Source organism: Bos taurus, chromosome 8 (assembly GCF_002263795.3).
Source record: "Bos taurus isolate L1 Dominette 01449 registration number 42190680 breed Hereford chromosome 8, ARS-UCD2.0, whole genome shotgun sequence".
NCBI classification, from domain to species: domain Eukaryota; kingdom Metazoa; phylum Chordata; class Mammalia; order Artiodactyla; family Bovidae; genus Bos; species Bos taurus.
The window spans coordinates 66,249,866-66,273,589 of NC_037335.1; the positions used below are offsets into that span (position 1 = coordinate 66,249,866).

The 23,724-nt window shown below is 37.4% G+C and overlaps 1 non-coding gene across 1 annotated transcript; it reads left to right on the forward strand.

Moving 5' to 3' along the window:
* Positions 1-23,420: 23,420 nt before the first annotated feature.
* On the forward strand, positions 23,421-23,524 carry LOC112447902 (U6 spliceosomal RNA). Its single transcript, XR_003036173.1, has one exon. It is a non-coding gene; the product is annotated as a U6 spliceosomal RNA (small nuclear RNA).
* Positions 23,525-23,724: the final 200 nt, after the last annotated feature.

Here is a 23,724-nt window from a genome sequence, read left to right on the forward strand (position 1 = left end):
AGAGAAGTCCCAGGAGCAACACTTTAAATCTAGATAAATTATAAAAAGAACATTGTTTAGGTAACAGTCTTCATATGCCTGAAAGATGTGTAAATGGAGAGATCTTGTCAGTACCAAAAAAAAAGAGTCTAAAGGTGCCCTTGAAGGTGCTTTGAGACCACTGGTAAAAACTACCCAGACCATCCCCTCCATCTGTGTCTGTGCCCGCCAAGCAAGCCTGCAAGGATAACACAGTGTCTAAATCAGACTGGTACACTGTGAAGGATTATGGTGATGGAGTAACTGAAGTGCCCAATGGCCTTTGCCTTACTTCTCACTGAAAAATGGCTAAGTTGGATTTCTGTGGGTGGAGTTAATTAATATGGTCTCTTGAATCTGACAGGATGCAGGCACTAAATTTTAAAATAATTAGAAATGCCTGCAGTAACTCCAGAGGAGCTGGAATATTTGGACTTGAAAAAATATGGCAGAGAAGAAATTATATGTTTATTCCAAACTGTCCACCAAAAAGTTCACAAAATTAGCTGATAATAAAAACTTGGGCTTAGTTTCATGCAAAATCAGTAAATGTTAACTTTTTCAGACTTAAGCATATTCTTTAGTTCTATCTTCAGCCCCATTCTCCCCCAACCCCCATCACTACACCCACCACAAACACAAACTACACACTACACATTCCATACACACTCATCCTCTATTCCCTCCTTGACTTTTCAGACACATTTACAGTGAATTGGTTTGACCTTTCTGAACTGACCCTAGGATCCATAACTTACATTGTTTTCTGTTTACTTTGGTTGAAAGGAATCCTGTTAGTCCGTCCCCTGAGAAAGAGGGCTCGTGGAGATAACGGGGCAAATGTGTCTAACCCTCCATATACCCAGGAGCCCATACAGTTCCTGGCCCATTGGAGCTATCTGTAAGGGTCTGCTCAAAAGATTACTGGGCAAATGATGTGTGTTCCTTCTTGGGGAGCCATAGCTGCCTCTTCAACTGGCTTCTCTAATAAGGTTACAGGAGTCATTTTCCATGGGTGACACTCAGCCTTGACATAGGGGACAGTTTTCCTGGAAATTGAATTTCAGGGTCTGAACAGATGACTGATTTCAGTGAGCTCATTTCTTCAGCTCCTCTGTTGCCAGGGTCCTTCCTAAAGTGATCCAGAGAAACGGCTTTTGCCTAGAAAATATTTTTAAGCTCCTCCTAGTATTAAAAAAAAATCAAGGCCAGGGATTGACTGACTCTCTCAATATTGCTGTAATTGTTTTAGCAGATGAGCAGCTTGTCAAAAAAATCTAGACTATTAGGCCAGATGACCCATGTAACTAACCTAAATTCTTATCTCCTCCTTTACCACTTTATTCTTAAGGCAGAGAAAATATTAAGACACCAGATGCAATAGTTGCATCCATCCAATGTAAAAATCTTATAAACTGTGATGGCCACAGGAATTGGGAGGTAGGGGACCAAAGGAAAGGAATGGCAGGAGTAGCTTGGGGCAATTCCTTAACCTACAATATGGACCTGAAACAAGACGATGGGATCACTACATGATTGGAAAAGCCCACTTAGTTATAATATTTGTCATTATCTGTAAAAGTCATTGTATTCTTTAGACTAGTATATATTCAGTCTATTAAGAAGAAGAAAAAGCCAACCTTTAAAACCACAAGAGAATTTGCCTAGGATATGTTATACTGTATTTGCACCAGCAGAGTGGTAAGAGGCATGGTTGATTTTAATTAAAATACATATGTATGAAATAAATATGTATGTATTTATGGTCCTTTAGGTTGGCAAACTAAAATTTCACTGCAACTCTAGTCTTTTTAGTATTATCTGAATAATGCTATGCTAAATAAAACACTGGAAAACTTTTGAACCTCATATTCCTTGCTTTATAAGACACTGTTTCTCAAAATAATTATTTCTAAAATATTGGTGAATATGATGTATATGCAATTAATGAGGAATGCATTATACTTTATAGCATAAAGAAAATGTTTTCTCTTATGACTCTAGTAAAATATTTATTCTATATATTTAAAACTTGTTTGCAAAATATTTCAGATAAGATGACTGATATGTGGGTATATAAAATCTAGTTCAAAATTGTTTTCAAAATGCTAGACACTAAATTTAGCAAAAATCTATCAGTTAAAAACTATCTGTACCAGTTGGGTGATGTTAACTAGTTATAAATTCTGAAACAGATATCATATATCTGGTTAAATCAGAAATTTATTCCCAGATACCACCTGAAAGCTAAATGCAATTTATATTCACTTTTAGGTATGTCATATATAATATCCTATGAGTTGGCTCCTAATCATTATTTGCATAAAATTTTATGACTGCCTAGTTCTTTAATATGCTCAAAATGGTATGTTGGAAAGCTAACTTTATTATTCTACATATTATTGGAAGAAAAATATATTTGACTATTTTAAATTAATATTTTATAAAAATAGAAAAATCTGCCACATTGGACTTTCATGGTGAAATTATTGTCTTACATTATACATATTGACTAAATATTCATTGTTTCTCAGATCAAGTCACAGTGAAATCAAAGCTAATACAACCACTATTTGTCTTTGCAAAAGTAAATGTGTGCAGATCAACAGAACTTGGGAAGTGTTTTTGAAAACATAACTTCAGAACAATCAACAATACATTACAATACATTCATATTGCAAATGATTTGTGTACATATATACAGGCAACGAGTGGGACTGTTAATTTATAGTTGTATTTTAAGAACATTTTACTTGGAAAAAATAGCTATAAAGCAAAAAAGACTGAGAGGTAAAAAGAGACAGGAAGGAAGAAAGGAAGGAAGTAAGGAAGGATACATGTAAATAAAGGAAAGACTCCAGCTTTGTAAAAGAAAAAAATTCTGATTATAGTAAAAAATAATCTCACTTACTCTATGGTTATTCTTTTAAATTTTTATTGGAGTATAGTTGATTTATAATGTTATTTCAGGTGTACAGCAATATAGATCTGTTATACATATATCCACTCTACTTTAGATTAGTTTCCCATATTACTCTATGGTTCATATTCTCCACAGTGATAGTGGGAAAGTGTTAGTTGCTCAGTCATGTCTGACTCTTTGCAACCCCATGGACTGTAGCCCGCGAGGCTCCTCTGTCCATGGAATTCTCCAGAAAAGTAATAAATTGACTTCTTTTGTATATTATATACTTACCAAATGCCAATTTTGGTGTCAAGGGGCCACTTTTTGTTTCTGATGAACATGATTAGTCATGAAATTTTAAAACTCTTTTTATTTTATACATGAAACAAATAAGAGTTATTTTATCCTAGGCAAGTAATCAGTAACAGAACAAACTGGAATCATGTGCCTCCTGATAATGAAGTACTGGAGCAGGACGCAGCATCACTTTTGTTTTCACTTTGAAATGCATAACATGAATCTAGTTATAAAGAAACATAAGCCAGTCACCCAGTGAGGGACATTCTACAGAATGATTGGCCGGTAATCACTACTAATGGTAAGATCAGAAAGGAAAACAAAGGCTGAGGAATTGCTCTCGGTGAAAGGAAAGTAAATGGGTAACGGGGCTTCCCCAGTTGCTCAGTGGTAAAGCATCTGCCTGGCAATACAGAAGATGAGGGTTCAGTCCTTGAGCCAGGAAGATGCCCTGGAGAATGAAATGGAAAACATTCTAGTATTCTTCTTGCCTGGGAAACCCAATGGACAGAGGAGCTGGGTGGGCTACAGCCCACGGGGTCACAAAGAGTTGGACATGACTTATTGACTAAACAACAAAAAAGGGTAATGACAATCTGATATCCTGAGTTTGATCCTGAAACAGGAAGATAAATATGTATGAAGGGCATTGTTGACACAACTGATAACATTTAAATAAAGAGTGTGAATTAGAGGACAGTACTGTATCCATGTTAAATATCCTGATTTTGAACATTGTGTAAGAGATTGTCCATGTACTTCAGAAATACAGAATAAAGTATTTCAGAGGAAACGGTCCAGCAATTTCAGAATTTAGAAAACAAGCAAAGAATAGCAATAATAATACAGAGAGGAGGCATTCTTTGTTTTACTCTATAAGTTTAAAACCAAATTAAAATGAAAAATAACCAAACACTATATTTGAATTGCTTTTGCACATGCAGGCTCCTCTGTCCATGGGATTTTCTAAGCAAGAATACTGAAGTGGGTTACCATTTCCTACTCTGGGGTATATTCCCGACTCAGGGATAGAGCCTGTGTCTCCTGCTTTGGCAGTCAGAGTCTTTACCATTGTACCACCTGGGAAGCCCAAGGACACCTTTTAGCCAATTCTATTGTAGCCCTATAAGTGAGATCCCTGCCCTGGGAAGAGACTTGGGAAAGCAGCTCTGTGAGCCAGGAGCCCATAGGTACCCCAGTGCATTTAGTTATTGTAGAGGAAAAGGACTGCTGGGAGCCAGCATGTCTGAGTTAGCTTCTTCCTTTGAACTAATTCATGTGGTGATACCAAACAAAGAATGACTCAGATTTTTTTTTTAATTTTATTTTTAAACTTTACAAATTGTATATTAGTTTTGCCAAATATCAAAATGAATCCGCCACAGGTATACATGTGTTCCCCATCCTGAACCCTCCTCCCTCCTCCCTCCCCATACCATCCCTCTGGGTCGTCCCAGTGCACCAGCCCCAAGCATCCAGTATCATGCATCAGATTTTAAATTTAAGGTTAATGTAGTTTGACAAGACAGCTGTTGTCACTTTCTAAGAACCAACTTCTTCTTCCCCTGTACCTCACTTACTGATTCTTAGACATTTATTTCTGAGAACTAAAACTTGTTCCAAATTGGGAAAGAAGTTTGTCAAGGCTGTATATTGTCACCCTGCTTATTTAACTTATATGCAGAGTACATCATGGGAAATGCTGGACTGGAAGAAGCACAAGCTGGAATCAAGATTGCTAGGGGAAATATCAATGACCTCAGATACGCAGATGACACCAGCCTTACGGCACAAAGTGAAGAAGAACTAAAGAGCCTCTTGATGAAAGTGAAAGAAGAGAGTGAAAAAGCTGGCTTAAAACTTAACATTCAAAAAACGAAAATTATGGCATCCGGTTCCATTACTCCATGGCAAATAGACCGAGAAACAATGGAAACAGTGACAGACTTCATATTCTTAGGCTCCAAAATTATTGCAGATGGTGACTGTAGCCATGAAATTAAAAGATGCTTGCTCCTTGGAAGAAAAGCTATGACCAACCTAGACAGCATATTAAAAAGCAGAGATATCACTTTGCTGACATATGTCTGTATAGTCAAACCTGTGGTTTTTCCAGCAGTCATGTATGGATATGAGAGTTGGACTGTAAAGAAAGCTGAGTGTCCAAGAATTGATGCTTTTGAACTGTGATGTTGCAGACTCTTGAGAGTCCCTTGGACTGCAAGGAGAGCCAACCAGTCCGTCCTAAAGGAAATCAGTCCTGAATATTCATTCAAAGTACTGATGCTAAAGCTGAAACTCCAATACTTTGGCTACCTGATGCGAAGAACTGACTCCTTGGAAAAGACCCTGATGCTGGGCAAGATTAAAGGCAGGAGGATAAGGATTGACAGAGGATGAGATGGTTGGTTGGCATTACCAACTTGATGGACATGAGTTTGAGCAAGCTCCCAGAGATGGTGATGGACAGGGAAGCCTGGTGTGCTTCAGTCCATGGGGTCGCAAACAGCTGGACGTGACTGAGCGACTGAACTGACTGACTAACTGAAAACTCTTTTTAAAACACCAGATAGAAACCAGTTTTCTGATAGACCATAGGTTAATGTTTTCTCACACAAGTATAATTTCAATTCAAATCACAAAGTTGTATCATACAATTTAAATTACAAAGGCAATGCTTTAATATTGTTAGCTGTGTTAAAAGGTACCTTTTTAAAAAACAGTTATTGCAAAATATTGGCTATATTCTGTACAACTGTAAGTGGAATATAGCCATTAAAATTGTGTAAAAAAGTGATACTCTTACAAAAAGAAAGAGGCAGATCATGATTCTCATAAAAATACAAAATAAACATGTTAAGATTTTATTTAGCACAAGGGAGTAAGTGTTACAAGTAGTTAAAAGAAAAATTCAAACACATATATTTGTAGGCCATCAGGAATGCTAAAATGGAGTACAAAATAGCTGCAAAGTTGCTCAATATCCACATGATAATACTCAATCACATTTCTAGGGACCAATTTGTTTTTCTAAGGATAAGAAAACTTGCTTTCCTATAAAAATTCTACAACTTGCAAGGCTGTAAAATAGATCTGACAGTGAAAGATGAAGATAACCCAAAATGTGCTAGACAGGACACCCAGTAATTTTTTTTTTTATTTCAGACTTCCTCAATTTTTCCTGATAGTTGCTATAAGGCACTACTACAGCATGGAATAATTATTCTTTGAACCATTCATAGATCAGCTCTTGGCTTTGTCTGATGCAGATCTTTGTTCAAAAGAGGCAAAACAATTTTGGAAATAAAACACCTTACTCTGGAAACCCTTTCAACTCAACAGGCAAGGACAGTTTTTCTATTTTTTCTTAATTTATTTGTATTTATAACATTTTAAAAGATTGTGTTACCACTTAACACTAAAGAAGCTATAAAAATATTCCTTCACTTTCATTACTGGGTAGCAGTGAGGGCCCTGGCCCTGGAACCAGACTCATGTGGCTATGTCTATCTGTGTGATTGTAGTTAAATCACTTCCCTTCTCAGAATCTCAGTTTTCCCATCTTTAAAGTGGGCGTAAGAACAGGACTACATCATAGAAGTGTTATGAATGTGAAATAGTCAATATGCCTGTATGGGAATAGGTCTAAAATTATTATCAACTGAATGTAAAGCTAAGAGAACTTTGCATGGTCTTACCACAGTTCTCCTCCATACTCTGCTCCTGTGGACAAAGTTCCCAGGTCAAAATTCCTCCTTACCTAACTGACCAGGTATGATGCCTGCTTGACCCTAAGGCCCAGGCTTCAGTTCCTTGCTAGCTCATAGGATTATTCCAACTAGCTAGTGACATCCTCTTATAGGAACTGGGGACAACCCACCCTCTTGATACTACAAAGCCTACCACCCACAGCCTGGCTATTCACTCTGTTATAGGGAAAAACTGACTCCTTGCTATATCTGTTTCTTTTACTTTAACCTTTGCTTTCCATTGCTTTTTTTCACTAAAAGGATATTGTTTGTACAGAATGGCCTGTCTCTAGGAACCCTGTCCCTTTTCCTGAATATTAAACCAAAGTGCTTTTGCTCAAGACCCTGTCCACCTGTCAATGGCAGGAAGGAAGAAATTTACATGCTCCCTCCCCAAGGCCCACCATTCTAGGAGATATTTGCAAGATTACTGGGCATTTATTTTGCTTTCTCAGCTCCCCATATCTCTATTCTATTAAAGAACCTGGTATCCAGACCCCAATAAGATGGCTATCTTAAGATATTAGTCTGCCACCTTCTTAGCTGGATTTCCACATAAAGTCATATTCCTTGCCTCAATACCTGGTCTCTCAGAATTACTGGTCTGTCCTGTGGCAAGCAGAGCAAGCTTGGACATGTTCCCAAGTGCATTCCCCACATGGTCCTGAACGGCATGGCATGTGCAGTGTCCTCCTCCCAAGGCTGTGCATCTGTGACTAATAAAATGCTGTCAACTGTATCTGTCCACTGTCCTGTGTTTAGCATCATCATAACCCTGGGATAGAAAACCCTCCCTCCCCAAAGGCGCGAAGAGATTATTAAAACAGCATGGGACATGACAATGCTCAATAAATGATCATGATACGAGTATCTAGAAATGTCATCATCCTTGGTGCTGTACAATGTTTAGCCTTAATAATTAGCTCATTAACAGTAAACAAGTTCACTTTGAAATAACAGTAGGATGACACTTCAATATTTTAATCTTCACTCCAGCTGACTGCTGCCAAATGATTTAAATTTTCTGAGCTGCAGAAAGACTGGATTTCATGGGCAATCTTCCGATATATAAATTTGGGCAGCAAACTTAAAAATGATTAAGTTTTTAATTATAGGGCAAAGAAAACATGCTTGGAGGCTCTTAGGGCCTGGAAATGTCCTGTTACAAGGGCAAAAACAAATTTTTAAAAAATTAGTTGTTCTTGGTACAAAAAAAGGGAAAATCAATCCCCCTACCCCCACTATTTTAGAGCATTTACTTTAGAAAACTTCTAATTGTAAATTCTTTCTCTGTCCTTCTGAGATGTATGTAAACCCTTTTAAAACGTCATCAAGCCTCTTGCTGCTTTTACACTCCAAGAGCTTTTCTCAATGACCCAGAAGCCAGCTCTTTGAAATGTAATTATAAAGGAAGATTACAGTCTCTAGATCCCAGTCTCAGCAGGAGGGCAAGAACCTAACTGCCTGGCTGCAAGTTTTAAACTATTTCTTATCATAAAGACTTGAAAAGTTTATTTTTCCTTTGGATAAAGGCAATTAGCTAACGCAGATGGCCACCCCAATTATCAAGTGAATTTAGGATGAACTACGTGTGACAAATGGTGCTGTCCAGCCCAATAACTCGAGGGCGAATTATCATCTATCTTAAGATCATGTACATAATGGGTCTTTGCTGTCCAGTTGTCTGAAAGGGTTAGATTTTCTTTCGTTTCTTCACAGTGTCCAATGTTGTTAGCAGACTGCCTGTGATGTGTGGTTCAATGCTTATTCAATAATATGATTGTTTTCTTTTGCTTTTGTGCTGAGGTTTTCTAGGATGACAAAAGATTGTGTTTCTAATGTTTCTCCCACAGGGCCTCCTCCCTGTACAATTTTCAACAACAGCAGCAGGCAGGATTTTCCAAAGTAAAGCATTTTCCTCCCCTTTGTGGTCTGTATCAATCAAGTGGTCTGTATCACTTGATTGCTTACATTTCGTAGCACTGGTTGTAAAATGATATATCCCACTGAGATCTGTACACTTGTGCCTTTGACATTATTTACTTGGTTTTTGTTTTGCATCTTTGAGCTGTTCCTTAAGCCTGATGTCACTGTAGATGGGCCAGTTGAGAAGACACAGCTTGCAAGCGTGCTGTCCTTCTGACCCGTAAGTGATTCTCACACATTCAGTCTTAGACAGAAATCATTGTTAAAAGCATGCATCGATTCATATACATTAACGTATGTAAAATAGGCAGCCAGTGGGAATTTGCCAGGAGCTTAAACCCAGTTTTCTATGACTACTTAGAGGGGTGGGATGGGGTAGGAGGTGGGAAGGAGGTTCGGGAGGGTGGGGACATATGTACACCTGTGACAGATTTATGTTGATGTATGGCAGAAACCAATATAATATTTTAAAGCAATTATCCTCCAATTAAAAATAAATAAATTTTAAAAATCCATGCAGAACATCTCCTCACTGACCCTCTACTCCCTTCTAACAAGCCAGGGAATCCCTTAGCCAATCACTCCCTCTGGATGTGGGGGTGGTATAGGAGTTGGGGAGGGAGCTTTCCTCCTCTCTTCATGAATTTACTCTCTTTCCGGATGCCGATATTTAACCTTTATCTTTTCAAGATCCTCCCCTGTCTGGATGGTTTCATGTTCCGAAAGATCTGAAGTCTCTTCTTTTAAATATGTCAACATCTATCACAGAGTTTAAAACTAGGTGATCAAGCAACTGCATGTCCTGACTTGATCAGTCAGTTCTCAGTTGAAGCAATCTGCCTTCCACAGCAGGGACAGCCACAGCTTTGTAGCATTGCCCACATCTATCCCCACATTTCTTTCTTCAATTAAAAACACTAGGCTTACTTCTTTCCCCATTCCCACCCCCGCAATGATTCTTTTTATTATTAAACATCACATTCATAGATATTGTTTTCTTATTTTCTCCATTCATTCCCCAAAATAAATGTTTGCTCTTGAGGCCAGAAAAAAGTCTTAGATATTCATATTTTCTAGATTCCATAATACCATCAAATAGAAGATACAGCATAGAATATAAAACTGTTTAGTAAAAATTCAAAAATATATATATTGTTTCCAGAAGGGGCTCTCCTTCCAGGGCCTGAGAGTGGGCTCTTGTTTGATACTTGGAAATGAGCTGTCCAAAGACACACACATACTGACAAAGCAAAAGACTTTATGGGAAAGGGGTTCCTGGGTGGAGAAAAGCAGGTTAAGGGGACCCAGGAGAGCTGCTCTGTCATGTGGCTCACAGTTCTAGGTTTTATGGGAGTGTGGGCTTAGTTTCCGTGTTGTCTCTGGCATTCATTTTGCTTGTACCCATATTCTGTCTCATTCAGTGCCCTTTCTGGTGGTATGTGCAAAGATTGATTCCAGTGCAAAGGTTTCTGGGAGGTTGGCAGGACATATTACAGGCTGGTGTCTCCTCCTTCTTTTTGGCCCCTCCTGAATTCTTCTGGCTAGTGGTAGCTTATTAGTTCTGTGTGCCTTATCAGGACCTCCTGTTGTGAGATAACTTATGAAAGCGGTTATTATCTTGCCTGACCATGGTAGGCAGTTTAGGCCAGTGGTTCCCCAACATTACTACTTTGAAAAGTAAGCATTATTTGAAAGATGAATCCTATTTTCTGAAAGAGTAAATGATAAATTTGTAGAGAATACAGTATTTTCTTTTACCCACATATCAGTTAGACAAAAATCTATAATAGATATATTTCAAACCAGTCCTCATATAACTTCTCCACCTCTTCATCCTGTCTGTCCCCTGGGTTGTGGCCATTGGAAGGCAGGAACGATTCCTCATTCCACCCTGTTTACTACATACCCAGACAATGCAGGACTGTGGTTTCAACTCAGCTGGTCTGCTATAGAGTGAATCATTGGCATTTTAAATATTCTTCTGGCTGTGGGCAGATGTGCAGGACAGAACAGACAGTGAGAAGGGTTGGCCCTGAAGGCTAGCTTTGCCTGTTTTCTTCTTCCCCTTTGCTGACTAAAATCTGTTGCCTGCCATTTCATTACTCAAGAATGAATACCACAAAAAGGAACAAAACTGGGTCATTTGTAGAGATGTGGATGGACCCAGAGACTGTCATACAGAGTGAAATAAGTCAGAAAGAGAAAAACCAGTATCATATATTAGTGCCTATAGATGGAATCTAGAAAAAAGGTACAGACGAACCTATTTCCAGGGCAGGAATAGAGACACAGACATACAGAACAAACATGTGGACACAGAGGGGACAGGGGATGAATTAAGAGAATGAAATTGACATATATATACACTGCTATGTGTAAAATAGCTAGTGGGAACCTGTTGTATAGCACAGGGAGCTCAACTTGATGCTCTGTGGTGACCTAGAGGGGCTGGATTGAAGGTGGGTAGGAGGGAGGTCCAAGAGGGAGGGTATAATATATATATATATATATATATAACTGATTTACTTTGTTGTACAGAGGAAAACAACACAACATTGTAAAACACCTATACCGCAGTAAAAATTTTTTTTAAAAATGAATGTTGCCCACCATCAAAACATCAGCCACTGCAGTTCCCCTCTGTCAGTGCCCCCTGAGGGAAATTCAGATTAGAGAGCTAAGATGCACGTCAAAGGAGTAGTTTCAATGAGCCCAGACTCTTGCGTCTTGCATACATAGAAAAGCACTAAAATCATCAACTTGAGCTTTCTGTTTTTTCCGATTAGCTTTAATCTTTTGACATTTGATTGCATTATTTCAGTGATGTGCTAAGTCACTTCAGTCGTGTCTGACTCTTTGCTACCCTATGGAATATAGCCCGCCAGGGGCTCCTCTATCTGTGGGATTATCCAGGCAAGAATATTAGAGTGGATTGCCATTTCCTCCTCCAGGAGATCTTCCCAACTAGGGATCGAACACATGTCTCTTATGTCTCCTGCATACGCAGGCATGTTCTTTACCACGTGCACCAAAAACCCCCATATATCTTGGCTCCCTCCTTTACCTCGGGGGAGCAGTTCCTCAGGGTTATTTGACAGGCTGATTCTCAGGTCATGTCCTCAGTAAGGTCCTGGATAAAACATAATTCACAATTTTTAGGTTGTGTGTTTTCCCTCAATCAATACTTCTAAAGCTGTGAGTGCAATTTTTTTCTTTGATTTCTAAGTCAATTAGAAAATCAGTGCATTTTCAAAAAAGTGCTAAAGAATATTCAGTGATCAGAGTATTAGGGTAAGGTTTTTACACACAAATGGGCCTTCTTGCCTCTGGTTCCAGTGACTTCCATGGAAACTTATGTTGTGTTCTTTACATTTGGATCACAGCTGCGCTTACCATGATCACCTAGGGTATATATACTAAGGCTGTTGTATAAACCGCTGTTGCACTTTTTCTATTTAAATTGCAAAACCGTTTCTCCATCAGAGGTGCTTAAGATGGACAGGTGGGCATAGGAACAGTAGAAGCTGTGTTTTGGTCTCTCTACACTTTTGGTCTCCCTGCCCTGTAAGTAGGTGTTGCCCATGACTCCTCCCCCCACCATTCTACCACTTCCCATCACTTTCCTTCCTTTTCCCCATCCCATTCTCTCCTTATTTTTCTTTCAATATTCTCTTATCCTCCTTTCCTAATTTCTCTCTCTCTCTGTCTCTCTCTCTTTTTTTGCAAAGTACTAGGCACTTCACTAACTACAAGGAAGAAGGTAGCATTCCTTTGTCATTCAGTAATCTTCACTCCATTCAAAATGCTTCTGAATATACACGCCTCATAGTACTGATTAAACAATGATTCTACTCCATCTCTGGTCTCCATTCTATTTAATAAATTAGCTAATTTCTTTCTAAAATGTATTTATTTTTAATTAGAGGATAATAGCTAATTTCATCTAATACAATATATGGGTGTTCATGAGTAAAATCCAGCAGAGACAGTAGCAGGCTCCATGGTGGTCTTTAAAACTGAGCATCATTTGTTTTATGTAGTGATTAATTATAACCTGGACCCCATATCATTCACTTAGCACCATCTTCTAGCTCTGTGGATTCTCCAGGGAGGAAACTAAGAGTCACAATGAAGAAAGGGCCAATCTTCATTTCTCAAGCTGATGAGAGGCAAAACTAAGCCATCCATGGTCTAGAGGCTCTAGCTCTTTGCGCTTGGCCATTTGCTTAGCTGATTTGAGAACAGCGTCAGGTGTTCTAAGAGCCAGTGACCCAACTTGTGTGAGTGTATATACCAGTTGTCCTTCCCTTCAGTTTAGGCTCTACCTCTGAACACTGCTAAGCAGCATAAGTAGAATGCATCCTAATGTAGCTTCATGGATGTCCAGCACAACACACACACACACACACACACACACACAGCACTTTCTACAAATTCTGTTGCTAATTATTTTTGAGTGCTAGTTCTGAAAATCAAACTGGTATTGCCATATTTTTTAAAATTGACCTCATTATTATTTACCAAAGAAGAGACCCATTAGGATCTATTGATTAGAAGTATTACATAGAAATATATAAAGAAAATAATTAAATCTTATCTACTCATTTAACCAAAGCATCTTCAAGAGGAACAGTAAAATAAATAATTATACAGATATATTACTTAAAATATAGGCAAAAAACACAATTATTTCAGAAAATAGTTAACATTAACATCTTATAGTTGAGGTACAGAATATTTGAAAACATGTACATGCATTCAGAGTTTTATAAGACCTTTAAGATGCCATCAGAATTGACAAAGATTGTATGATACAGCTGACTTTTAATGCAGTTTACTTTTTTTTTCTTACAATAGAAGTTTTTTCTTAAAACAAAACTGTATAAAATTCTCACTGAATAAATTGACCAGGGTAAATAAGTCAAAATCAAATTTAGTTCTACTTGATGAAAACAGACATGATTAGGTTGAAGATAAAATAATGTTCTTCAATTACATATCTTTCCCTAAAACAATGATATTTTTCTAGAGTCACAATCAATGATAAATTTTACATAATGCTTAGAAACATAATGATTTTTTCTCTTGAATAGTGTGTGATAATATTGTAACCCTCATAATTAACCAGCACATGAAAAATCAAGGCTATTAATCAACTCACCAACCTCAGTACAATGATATTTGCTATTACAGGAGATATGGCAAATGAAAACAATTAAATGAGGTCAACATGTCAAGTGAATTTGAGGCCAGGCAGCATTTGTAAAATCTCAAACTTTTATCTATAACTCTTAAAATAGCTGTTCAGGAGTCTGGGAATCTGAAAGTCAGTCCATTGATCTGAGAGGAAGAAATCAGGTGAATAACAACTACCTATACTGCGAGGTTTTCATAACATCTTCATTTTTTGCATGAATGCATTTTTCTATTATTTTCTTCAGTCTCCATCTCTGAGAAAGGTCTGGAAACTACATTTAACGTTTTTCATTTCCAAGGATGACTTCACTTAATTCCCACTGAAGACGATCTTTTCTTACATGGACTCTCTCTTAGGGAGGTGATACTGATGGAGGTGGGCAGCTTCTCAGACAGCCTCCGATGATTCTGCCTCCTGGTCTACCCGCCCTGTGTGGACAAAGACAAAATGCAAAAGTGATGAGGTGGCACTTCTGAGTTTAATTAAGCCAAACCTATAAGCACATTCCCTGATCACTGCAGGGTGAATTGACCTAAACCTCCTGAGGCATAGGTTGTTACTAATTCCTGAGGCTCTGGGAGTTCTGCAGTGCACATTTAGATGTTCTAAGTTTCCCCTTCTGCCAGTCTAGCATTGGCTTCTTTGAGCTTGTTTTCTAGCTTGTGTCACTGTTTTCTTTTCCATTTTACGATAGCTTCAAAAGTGCATGTCTTTCTTAAAATTCACTTACCAGCCTTTTGGAAAGATTTGGTGAAGAGTTAGAGGTAAACATTACATTCCACTGAACTCAACCTGAAGCCCTTGATATTTCTTTTTATCCTTTCTTCCACCTGATATATAGATCAAGGAACTCAGACCTATTCTTAGTAGAAACACAAGATCCAAAATACAGGCACTCTTTACTGGGATTCTATCAGGAAAGCAAAATGTCAAAGTAGTATATTTCTATATTTCTCAAAGAATTTTATCACATTTCTTACGTCTAAGTTATCTGCTAAATTTTGCATTCATAATATGATACTTCTGACCTTATCCATATGTTTTTAGAGCCTCACATTATTCTTTATTCAACTCAGTTCTTTTAAGATGATATAGTCTCTTGAATTTGCAATTCAGATAAAATACGAACTTTACTTCTACTTCAGAAAACTTTCACTTCTGCTATACCATTTCAATTTAAAGAAGAAATTCTATAACCATCAGTTTATTAAATAATTAATTGACTAAATAGAATAGTCTTTGGTTATCTTATTTAACTCTGCTAAGGCTCAAAATCTCTCAAAAATGTACATATTGATATTCATTGAAAATGCTTGCAGAAGTTTTGGTTTGGTATTAATTCTAGTATCTTGTAAATGTAACCCAAATGTATGAGGGGCAGGAAAAGTCTAAATACTGTGATTTTAGTCCTCTGTGGGTATGAATGACATAGCAGGGAGAAGAGCATTCACCTGTATATCCTACAAATATTTGACTACCTTCCATTCTATATTATATTATATCACTTTATATACAATATTATATGTAAAGTGATATAATATATATAATATATATTATATGTATAATGTGAACATATATTATATCACTTAAAGTTGTGAAGTAGATAAGTGCATATTATCTCTCAGTTATCATGTAAGCAGTAATCATGGTATATGTCTTCACATTAAGATAAAAAATCATCCTGTAGGTAAATTGTGAATTTTTAGGGAAGTCTATGTTCATTTCCCTGAATTTCTCTGACAATATCTCTTTATGTTAGTTCCTTTTTCCTTACCTGGTTTTTCCCTCTCACTGGGAATATACATAAGATGATGTGGCATATTACTCTGGGCTACACACTGGCTGGTCAGCACCACTGGACACATAAAGACACATGACTGCTTTGCAGCTCTCCTTGCCAGTAGACACAGGGATCCATGGGATGCTGCTAAATAACTCCTCTGTGCATTTAATTAAAATAAAAATGAAGCATCCTTTGTACTTCTTCAAAGAGAATGAAACCCCAGCAATGGTTCCAACGTGAGAGATGTTATCCCTGTGGGAACAATATCCCTGTGGGAAAAAAATTCCTATACAGACCTATAAAGGGCCTCCTTCTTCCCTAAGAGTGTCTCATCACAGCCCAGCCCAGGCCTATTTTCAGCACTGATTATTCCGGCTGTCTCTGAACACTTTGACACTTTCAGACTCTCTCTCATCCCTGGTCTTTAGAAACCCTTCTTCCTGGCTCCCTTCTTCCTTTGACTCTTGTTCAGTCTCCAGGAAGGCATAAATCAAATAAAAGCAAGATAAAATTATAATACTACTTTTAACATTTGTGTTTTTTAAATGTGTTGTTTATTTTAATGCTTTCCCCCCATCTTATTTCTTTCTGGATTGAAGATCTGAGTATTCATTTTCATAAGAAAACATACAAGAGATATATTAGCCTGATTTTTCCTATGTTTGTTCATTGTTTATACCTACTTAATTCCAAATGAGATCTAAGATGACTTTACAATAAAAGCATAAATATAATTGAACCAATAAAAAATGATTGAAATAATAGAAATCCATTAATAAAAAAGAGAAGATAAAAGTACAATTGGTATGCCTAGAAAGAAGAGAAATAGAATTATACTAAATGTTCAAGTAAAGCCACAAAAGGTAGAAAAAGATTATAAGACAAAAACAGGAGCAAAGATTGAGAGCAAAAAATAGAAAATAGTAACAAGCATGGTAGATATTAACCCAACTATATCAATAGTCATTTTCAAAATAAGTGGTCTAAATATACTAATTGAAAGTCACAGACTGTCAGAGTGGATCAAAAACCAATATCCAGCTCTATAATGTCTACAAAAATCCCACTTTAAATATAAAGGTACATGTAAATTGAAAACAAAGGGATGAAGACAAGCATACCACATTAATACTAATCAAAAGAAAGTGAGAGTAGCTATATTAATTGCAGAGAGTGGCTTCAGAACAAAAATTATCAGGGATATAGCAAGTCATTACACAATGATTAAATGTGTCAATATATGTGAAGCAAAATCTGATAGAACTACAAGGAGAAATAGATAAAATCCACTATCACATATGGAAACTTTAACACTTTAACTTTATCTGACTGCAAGGAGTTCAAACTGGTCAATCCTAAAGGAAATCAACCGTGAATATTCTTGGAAGACTTGTTATGGAAACTGAAACTCCAATACTTTGGCCACCTGATACAAAGAGTTGACTCATTGGAAAAGACCCTGATGCTGGGAAATATTGAAGACAAAAGGAGAAGAGAGTGGCAGAGGATGAGATGGACAGATAGCATCACCAACTCAGTGGACATGATTTTGAGCAAACTCTGGGAAACAGTGGAGAACAGAGGAGCATGGCGTGCTACAGTTTATGGGGTTGCAAAAGGTCAGACATGACTTAGTGACTGAACAACAGCAAAATTATAAACAGACAAATTCAGCAGGCAGAAAATCAAGAAAGACATAGTTGAACTAACAATACCATCAAGCAACTAGATGAAATGGGCTTCTATAGAGTTCTTCATTCAGTGGCAGCAGAATACACATTCTTCTCAAACTAGTAGGTAACACTCACCAAGATAAACAACATTCTGGGCCATAAGACATGCTTTAGCATATCTTAAAAAGTAGAAGTCATACAATTTCTGCTCTCAGACCACAAAGGAATTAAACTAAAAATCAATAACAGAAATAGAGCCAAAAAAGTCCCAAATTGTGGAAAGTAAACAACATACTTCTAAATCACACATGCATTAAACAGGAAATCTCAAGAGAAATTAAAAGCTATTCTGAACAAAATGGAAACACTGAAATCTGTGGAATGTAGCAAAAGCAGTGCTTCAATGGAAATTTATAGCATTTAATGTACATATATAATTTATAGCATGAATACACATACCATGAAAAAAGAAAGATCTAAAATCAATAACTAAGTTTCCACCTTAGGAAAGCAGAAAAAGAAGAATAACTTAAATCCAAAGTCAGAAGGAGAAAAAAATAGTGAAAATTAAAGTATAAATCAGTGAAGGTGAAAATTGAAAATCAATAGGAAAAAACCAGCAAAACAAAAACTGGCTCTTTGAAAAAATAAATACAATCTGTAAGCTGTTAGCAAGACTAACTGAATCACAAGCTGGAGTCAAGACTGCCAGGAGAAATATCAACAACCTCAGATATGCAGATGATACCACCCTAATGACAGAAAGTGAAGAGGAACTAAACAGCCTCTTGATGAAGGTGAGACAGGACAGTGAAAAAGCTGGCTTAAAACATTCAAAAAACTAAGATCATGGCATCTGGTCCCATCACTTCATGGCAAATAGATGGGAAGCAATGGAAACAGTGACAGACTTTATCTTGGGGGGCTTCAAAATCACTGCATATGGTGACTGCAGCCATGAAATTAAAAGATGCTTCCTCCTTGGAAGAAAAGCTATGACCAACCTAGATAGCATATTAAAAAGTAGAGAAATAGCTTTGTCAATAAAGGTCTGTATGGTTTTTCCAGTAGTCATGTACAATGTGAGAATTGGACCATAAGGAAGAATGAGTGCTGAAGAATTGATACTTTTGAACTGTAACGCTGGAGAAGACTTGAGAGTCCCTTGTACTGCAGAGATCATATAAGTCAACCCTAAAGGAAAGCGGCCCTGAATATTCATTGCAAGGACTGATGCTGAAGCTGAAGCTCCAATACTTTGGCCACCTGATTCAAAGAGTCAACTCTTTGGAAAACCCCTGATGTTGGGAAAGATTGCGGTCAGAATGAGAAAGGGGCAGCTGAGGATAAGATTGCTGGATGGCATCACCAACTCAATAGATATGAGTTTGAGCAAACTACAGGAGATAATGAAGGACAGGGAAGCCTGGCACGCGCAATCTATAAAGTCGTAAAGTGTTGGACATAACAGCAACTCAACAGGACTTCCCTAGTGGCTCAGACAGTAGTGTCTCCCTACAATGCAGGAGACCTGGGTTCAGTCCCTGGGTCAGGAAGATTCCCTGGAGAAGGAAATGGCAACCCAGTCCAGGACTCTTGCTTGGGAAATCCCATGGATGGAGGAGCCTGGTAGGCTACAGTCCACAGGGTCAGAAAGAGTAGGACAACTGAGCGACTTCATTTAGCAACTGAACAACAAAACTAAAAAAAAAAGTAATACAAAGTTCTAAAAAGAAGCTGTTAATGATTATGTCTATAAATTCAGAGTCTCCGCTATTAACTCTATCAAAATACTATAAATTTTAAGAATTATGCATTTCCATTCCAGTTTATTTTAATAAATGACAATTTATTATTGGAGGGAAAAGAGAGAGTACCATTTTATGATAAACTTAGATTAAGTTATAAATAGTATATTTAAGAATAAAATGTTGAAAATTTTTTCTAATGTAAAAAGATTACTATGTGACACTATCTCTTTAATAAAAAGTTATAAAATCTTTAAAATATTTCAGAACACTTAAAGTTTTGGTGCTCAATCAGTGCCATAGAATTATGTTCATATATCTCATAATTGTCTGACTTCCTATAAAAAAGCCTGTTGTTTCTTCATTTATGCTGTCTGTAGATGAATTTTGTGGTTGTAAACATCTTATGGAGTAAAAATGATTTTAGAAAGCATTGTATTTTACAGCATGATAATTTATCATGCATAAAAACTGGATTTAGCTATAACTAAATACTTAACCAGAAAGAAATTAGTCCCTTGTGATGTTTTCCTTAAAATATATGTCACTAATTTCCTAGTTTGGATAGTTCTTAAATGACTGATTTGTGGTTCCTTCGGTTTGTTGGGTTAAAATGTTTTACTGTTTTGCTTTTCTTTGAATGACAGTCAGCTTTATTTATCAGTCTCACACACACAAACATATCAGCTTGTGTTTTCTTTTTTGCTTTTTGCATCTCTCTATTTACCTTTCATTTCCCTAAACTTTGCTTTAATTCTTTGCAAAAACATACAATTGCTGATGTTGATACTATCCTTTTCTTCCCATCTTGATTTAGCTTCTGAGCATTGGGAACTTTGTATACTGTGAATATCTGTTAGATTCCTTTCAAAGATTAAAATGAGATGTGTTTTTTGATGTTCACAGTGATTTTCTTTTTTAGTTTATTTTATATTAGACTATAGCTGATTTACAAGGTTTTGTTAGTGTCAAGTATACAGCAAAATGATTCAGTTATACATACAGCTATGTCTATTATTTTTCAAATTCTTATTCCACTTAGATTATTACAGAATACTGAGCAGAGTTCCCTGTGTTATACAATAGAACCTTGTTGGTTATCCATTTTAACTATAGTAGTTTTTATATGTCAATATATCCCAATTTATCCTTGTTTTAATAAGTAACTTTTTGAGCTTTCACTTTTTAAGATAAGAAATTTAATCAAATAGTTATCTTTGTCTTCTAGATTCCAAATAAATCTTATGATTCTTTGAACAGTGGGCATAAAATTGTATGAACTCCTGGGCTTTATCTATCTCATTGGAGATTCTCATTCAGAAGCTGGACGTGAGGCTGGGGAATCTTCACTTGATTTGACAATTACAGTAAAGCAGACTCCCCAGAAGGAAAACTCTGGGGACACATGAAGGTTTGCCATCTCTTACAGAATGGGCTTGCCCATTCCTGTTAGATGACAGGTGGAAGCAGACACTATATTCTTTGAGGATGAGTTGAAATTTGGGCAAAAAACTCCTCTGACCACTTCAAACTTGCTCTCCCCATCTCCCTTCTTGATTGATGCCCTGGAGATGAGGCTCAAGTCACAGCCTGTGGTGCCCCCAGAGGTGCTGGCTGGTCCTAAGCCCTAAGCCTTTTCTCAGTAACCTGACTGGGCTGCCAAAATCTCCCCCTAAGACCACCACTTGGCTTTGTTAGCTCCTGTCCATACAGCTTCTAAGTGTACTTTGGCTTGGACTTCCAGTTGATTTACTAGTGAAACATTTACTAAGTTCAGCCAGTTTGGGACGTTCAACTATATTATTTATAAATTCTTGATTTACTCTAATTTTCTAAAACTTACATGAAAAGTTTGTCCAGGCCTTGTCACCTCTGCATAGAGTTGTCATTCTACTTGAATCATGCAAGAGATCTGTCTAATAACCATCTGGCTGTTTACTGTCAGTACTCACCCCTCAGCAGCTGTTAAGTAGGAGATTCACTTGTACACATGTCATTCCAAAGCTCACTTTTATAAGGGAAGAGGCATTAGGAATGGGAGGTGTTTAGTTAAGTTGATGAAAGATGGACCCCATTACACTGCTATCTATGTCACAGGGCTTAATGCAATTCTTCTGTGTTCATCTGTTGATTTACAGACATTAATATTGTTTGACAACTGCCTAGTGTCAGAAATAAATTATTGGCTCATTTTTAAACTTAAGTGCTATTGATTCAAACATGCAAACATATTTGTATATCTCTTATATGTTTAAAAAAGTTACCACTTTAACTGAACATCTGCTTGGAAAACACCGGACAACATAGAATCAATAGCTATAAAAATAACTCTTATAACTTTAATAAACTCTATCATTGAATCCATGTTGAATCTTATTCTACATGGTTGGTCCTAGAGCCCTGCAGATGCACAGAGGAGATGTGAGCTGCCAAAGTATGCAGTAAGAGTCAACAGTAAGCCAAGTTGTCACAGGCACCTCTTTTCAAGCCATGTGATTATCTAAATATTTGCAGCTAATATCACACTGTTAGAAATTACTCACTGAACAGCAGTCACTTCACTTCTAAAAGAGCAGCTTCCAGTAGAGGAATTTTTAAAAGCTCATCTGTGAAAAATAAATGAGAAAACTAGATAGACAAGAGAAAACTGGATAGAATATGTTAAGCTTTGATAAAGACCCAGATAACACAAATGTAACTTTGCATTGTTCAAATTCCTTAACCATCACTTCAAGTATCAAAGTATCATCTGCTAAGTTGACCCAACTCTTAGGTGCATATCTTGGTGGTTATCAGTTTCCTATCTCTGTTATAGGATTTTATGTAAATTATACTTAATTTGATCATTAAGTCCCTTTTCAGTCTCTTCTTAGATCTCATGTTAATTTATTTCATTCACCCATTGCTACCATTGCAAAGTAAATAGCCATTGTTGTTGTTATTTAGTTGCTACGTTGTGTCCAAATCTTTTGCAACCCCATGGATTGTAGCCTCCCAGGCTCCTCTATCCATGGGATTTTCCAGGCCAGAAAACTGTCTTTACTTTATCTCTAACCGTACTGAAGCAGGAGATAGATGGACTGCTGGGGCAAATAGCTGGAGTTGTTCTCTGTGGACTGAAACTCCAAGACAAAAATAGCAGGACAATCGAGGGAGAAGGCTGAGACCTTCCCAGATAGAATATAAGCGATCACATATTTCTCATTCTCAAAGTCAAGAGACGTCCCCGACTATACATGAGCAAAAAGGCTCCTTGGAGGTCCAAAGGGGAGTGATGTTCAGTGATGTTAAATACCCATAGGCCTCTTTGGTAGAATCCATCTTGGCTGAGAGATGCATAAGCACATGGGAGGACTCTGAGATAAACCAAATACAGACTCTGAACCAGGGAAATCATAATGATTGGCCAAAGGAAATCCAGGAGAAATGCCCCATAGAAGTGACTGAAACTACCACGAGGGCTCAGCTCTCTCTCTCTCTCTGTCTGCCTGTGTGTCTATCCACACATACTGTACTCTTCTTTCCTCCTAATAAACACTTTACTTATTTCACTACTTTTTGTCTTTGTGGGAATTCTTTTTTCTGTAAAGTTGAAGGGCCAGGGCCTTGTCACCACACTGGTCTAGTGGCTAAGATTTGATACCTTCAGCACTATGACCCAACCTCAATCTCTGGCCAGGAACCAAAATCCTGCTTCAAGCCACGGTAGGCCAAGGCCGCCTGAGATTGCTACTAACTGGATTCCTTAAGTTAATTGAACTCTCTCTCTCTCTCTTATTTTCTTCAGACTGACGCCAGATTCTTTTCATGACATAGATCTAATAATTTTATCCTCCTACATATACACACACATTATTAAATCCCATTACTTGTTTCTCATTGCTCTCAGGATAAATACCAACATCTTTTCACAGTCTTTAAGGCCCAGGATGTCCAGGACCATGCCTGGCTTTCCAACCTCATCCAGTGCTTCCCCTCCATCTCCTGCTCCCATAGCCAAAGGGCCTTCTCTCCAGTTGTTCACACCTTCTTCACCATGAGGCTCTGTGGATGGTGTTTCACCTGAAGACCGTATCACCTGCACAGTTAATGCTCATTCCTGCTGACCATCCTGGTATTTTTGTCTTGGAGTTTCAGTCCAAGCTCTTTGGTGCTTGGAACCATACAGAGATTAGCACGGCCCCTGTGCAAGAATGGCATACAAATTCATGAAGCATTCCATTTTTTATCACAGATTAAAAGAACAAACTTATGGTTACCAGAGGGAAGGGTGTGGGAAAGAGAGATAGATTGGAACTGACATGTATACACTACAATATTTAAAATGGATGACCATCAAGGACCTATGATAGAGCGCAGGAAACTGCTCAACACTCTGTAATAACCTAACTGAGAAAAGACTTTGCAAAAGAAGAGATATATGTATAT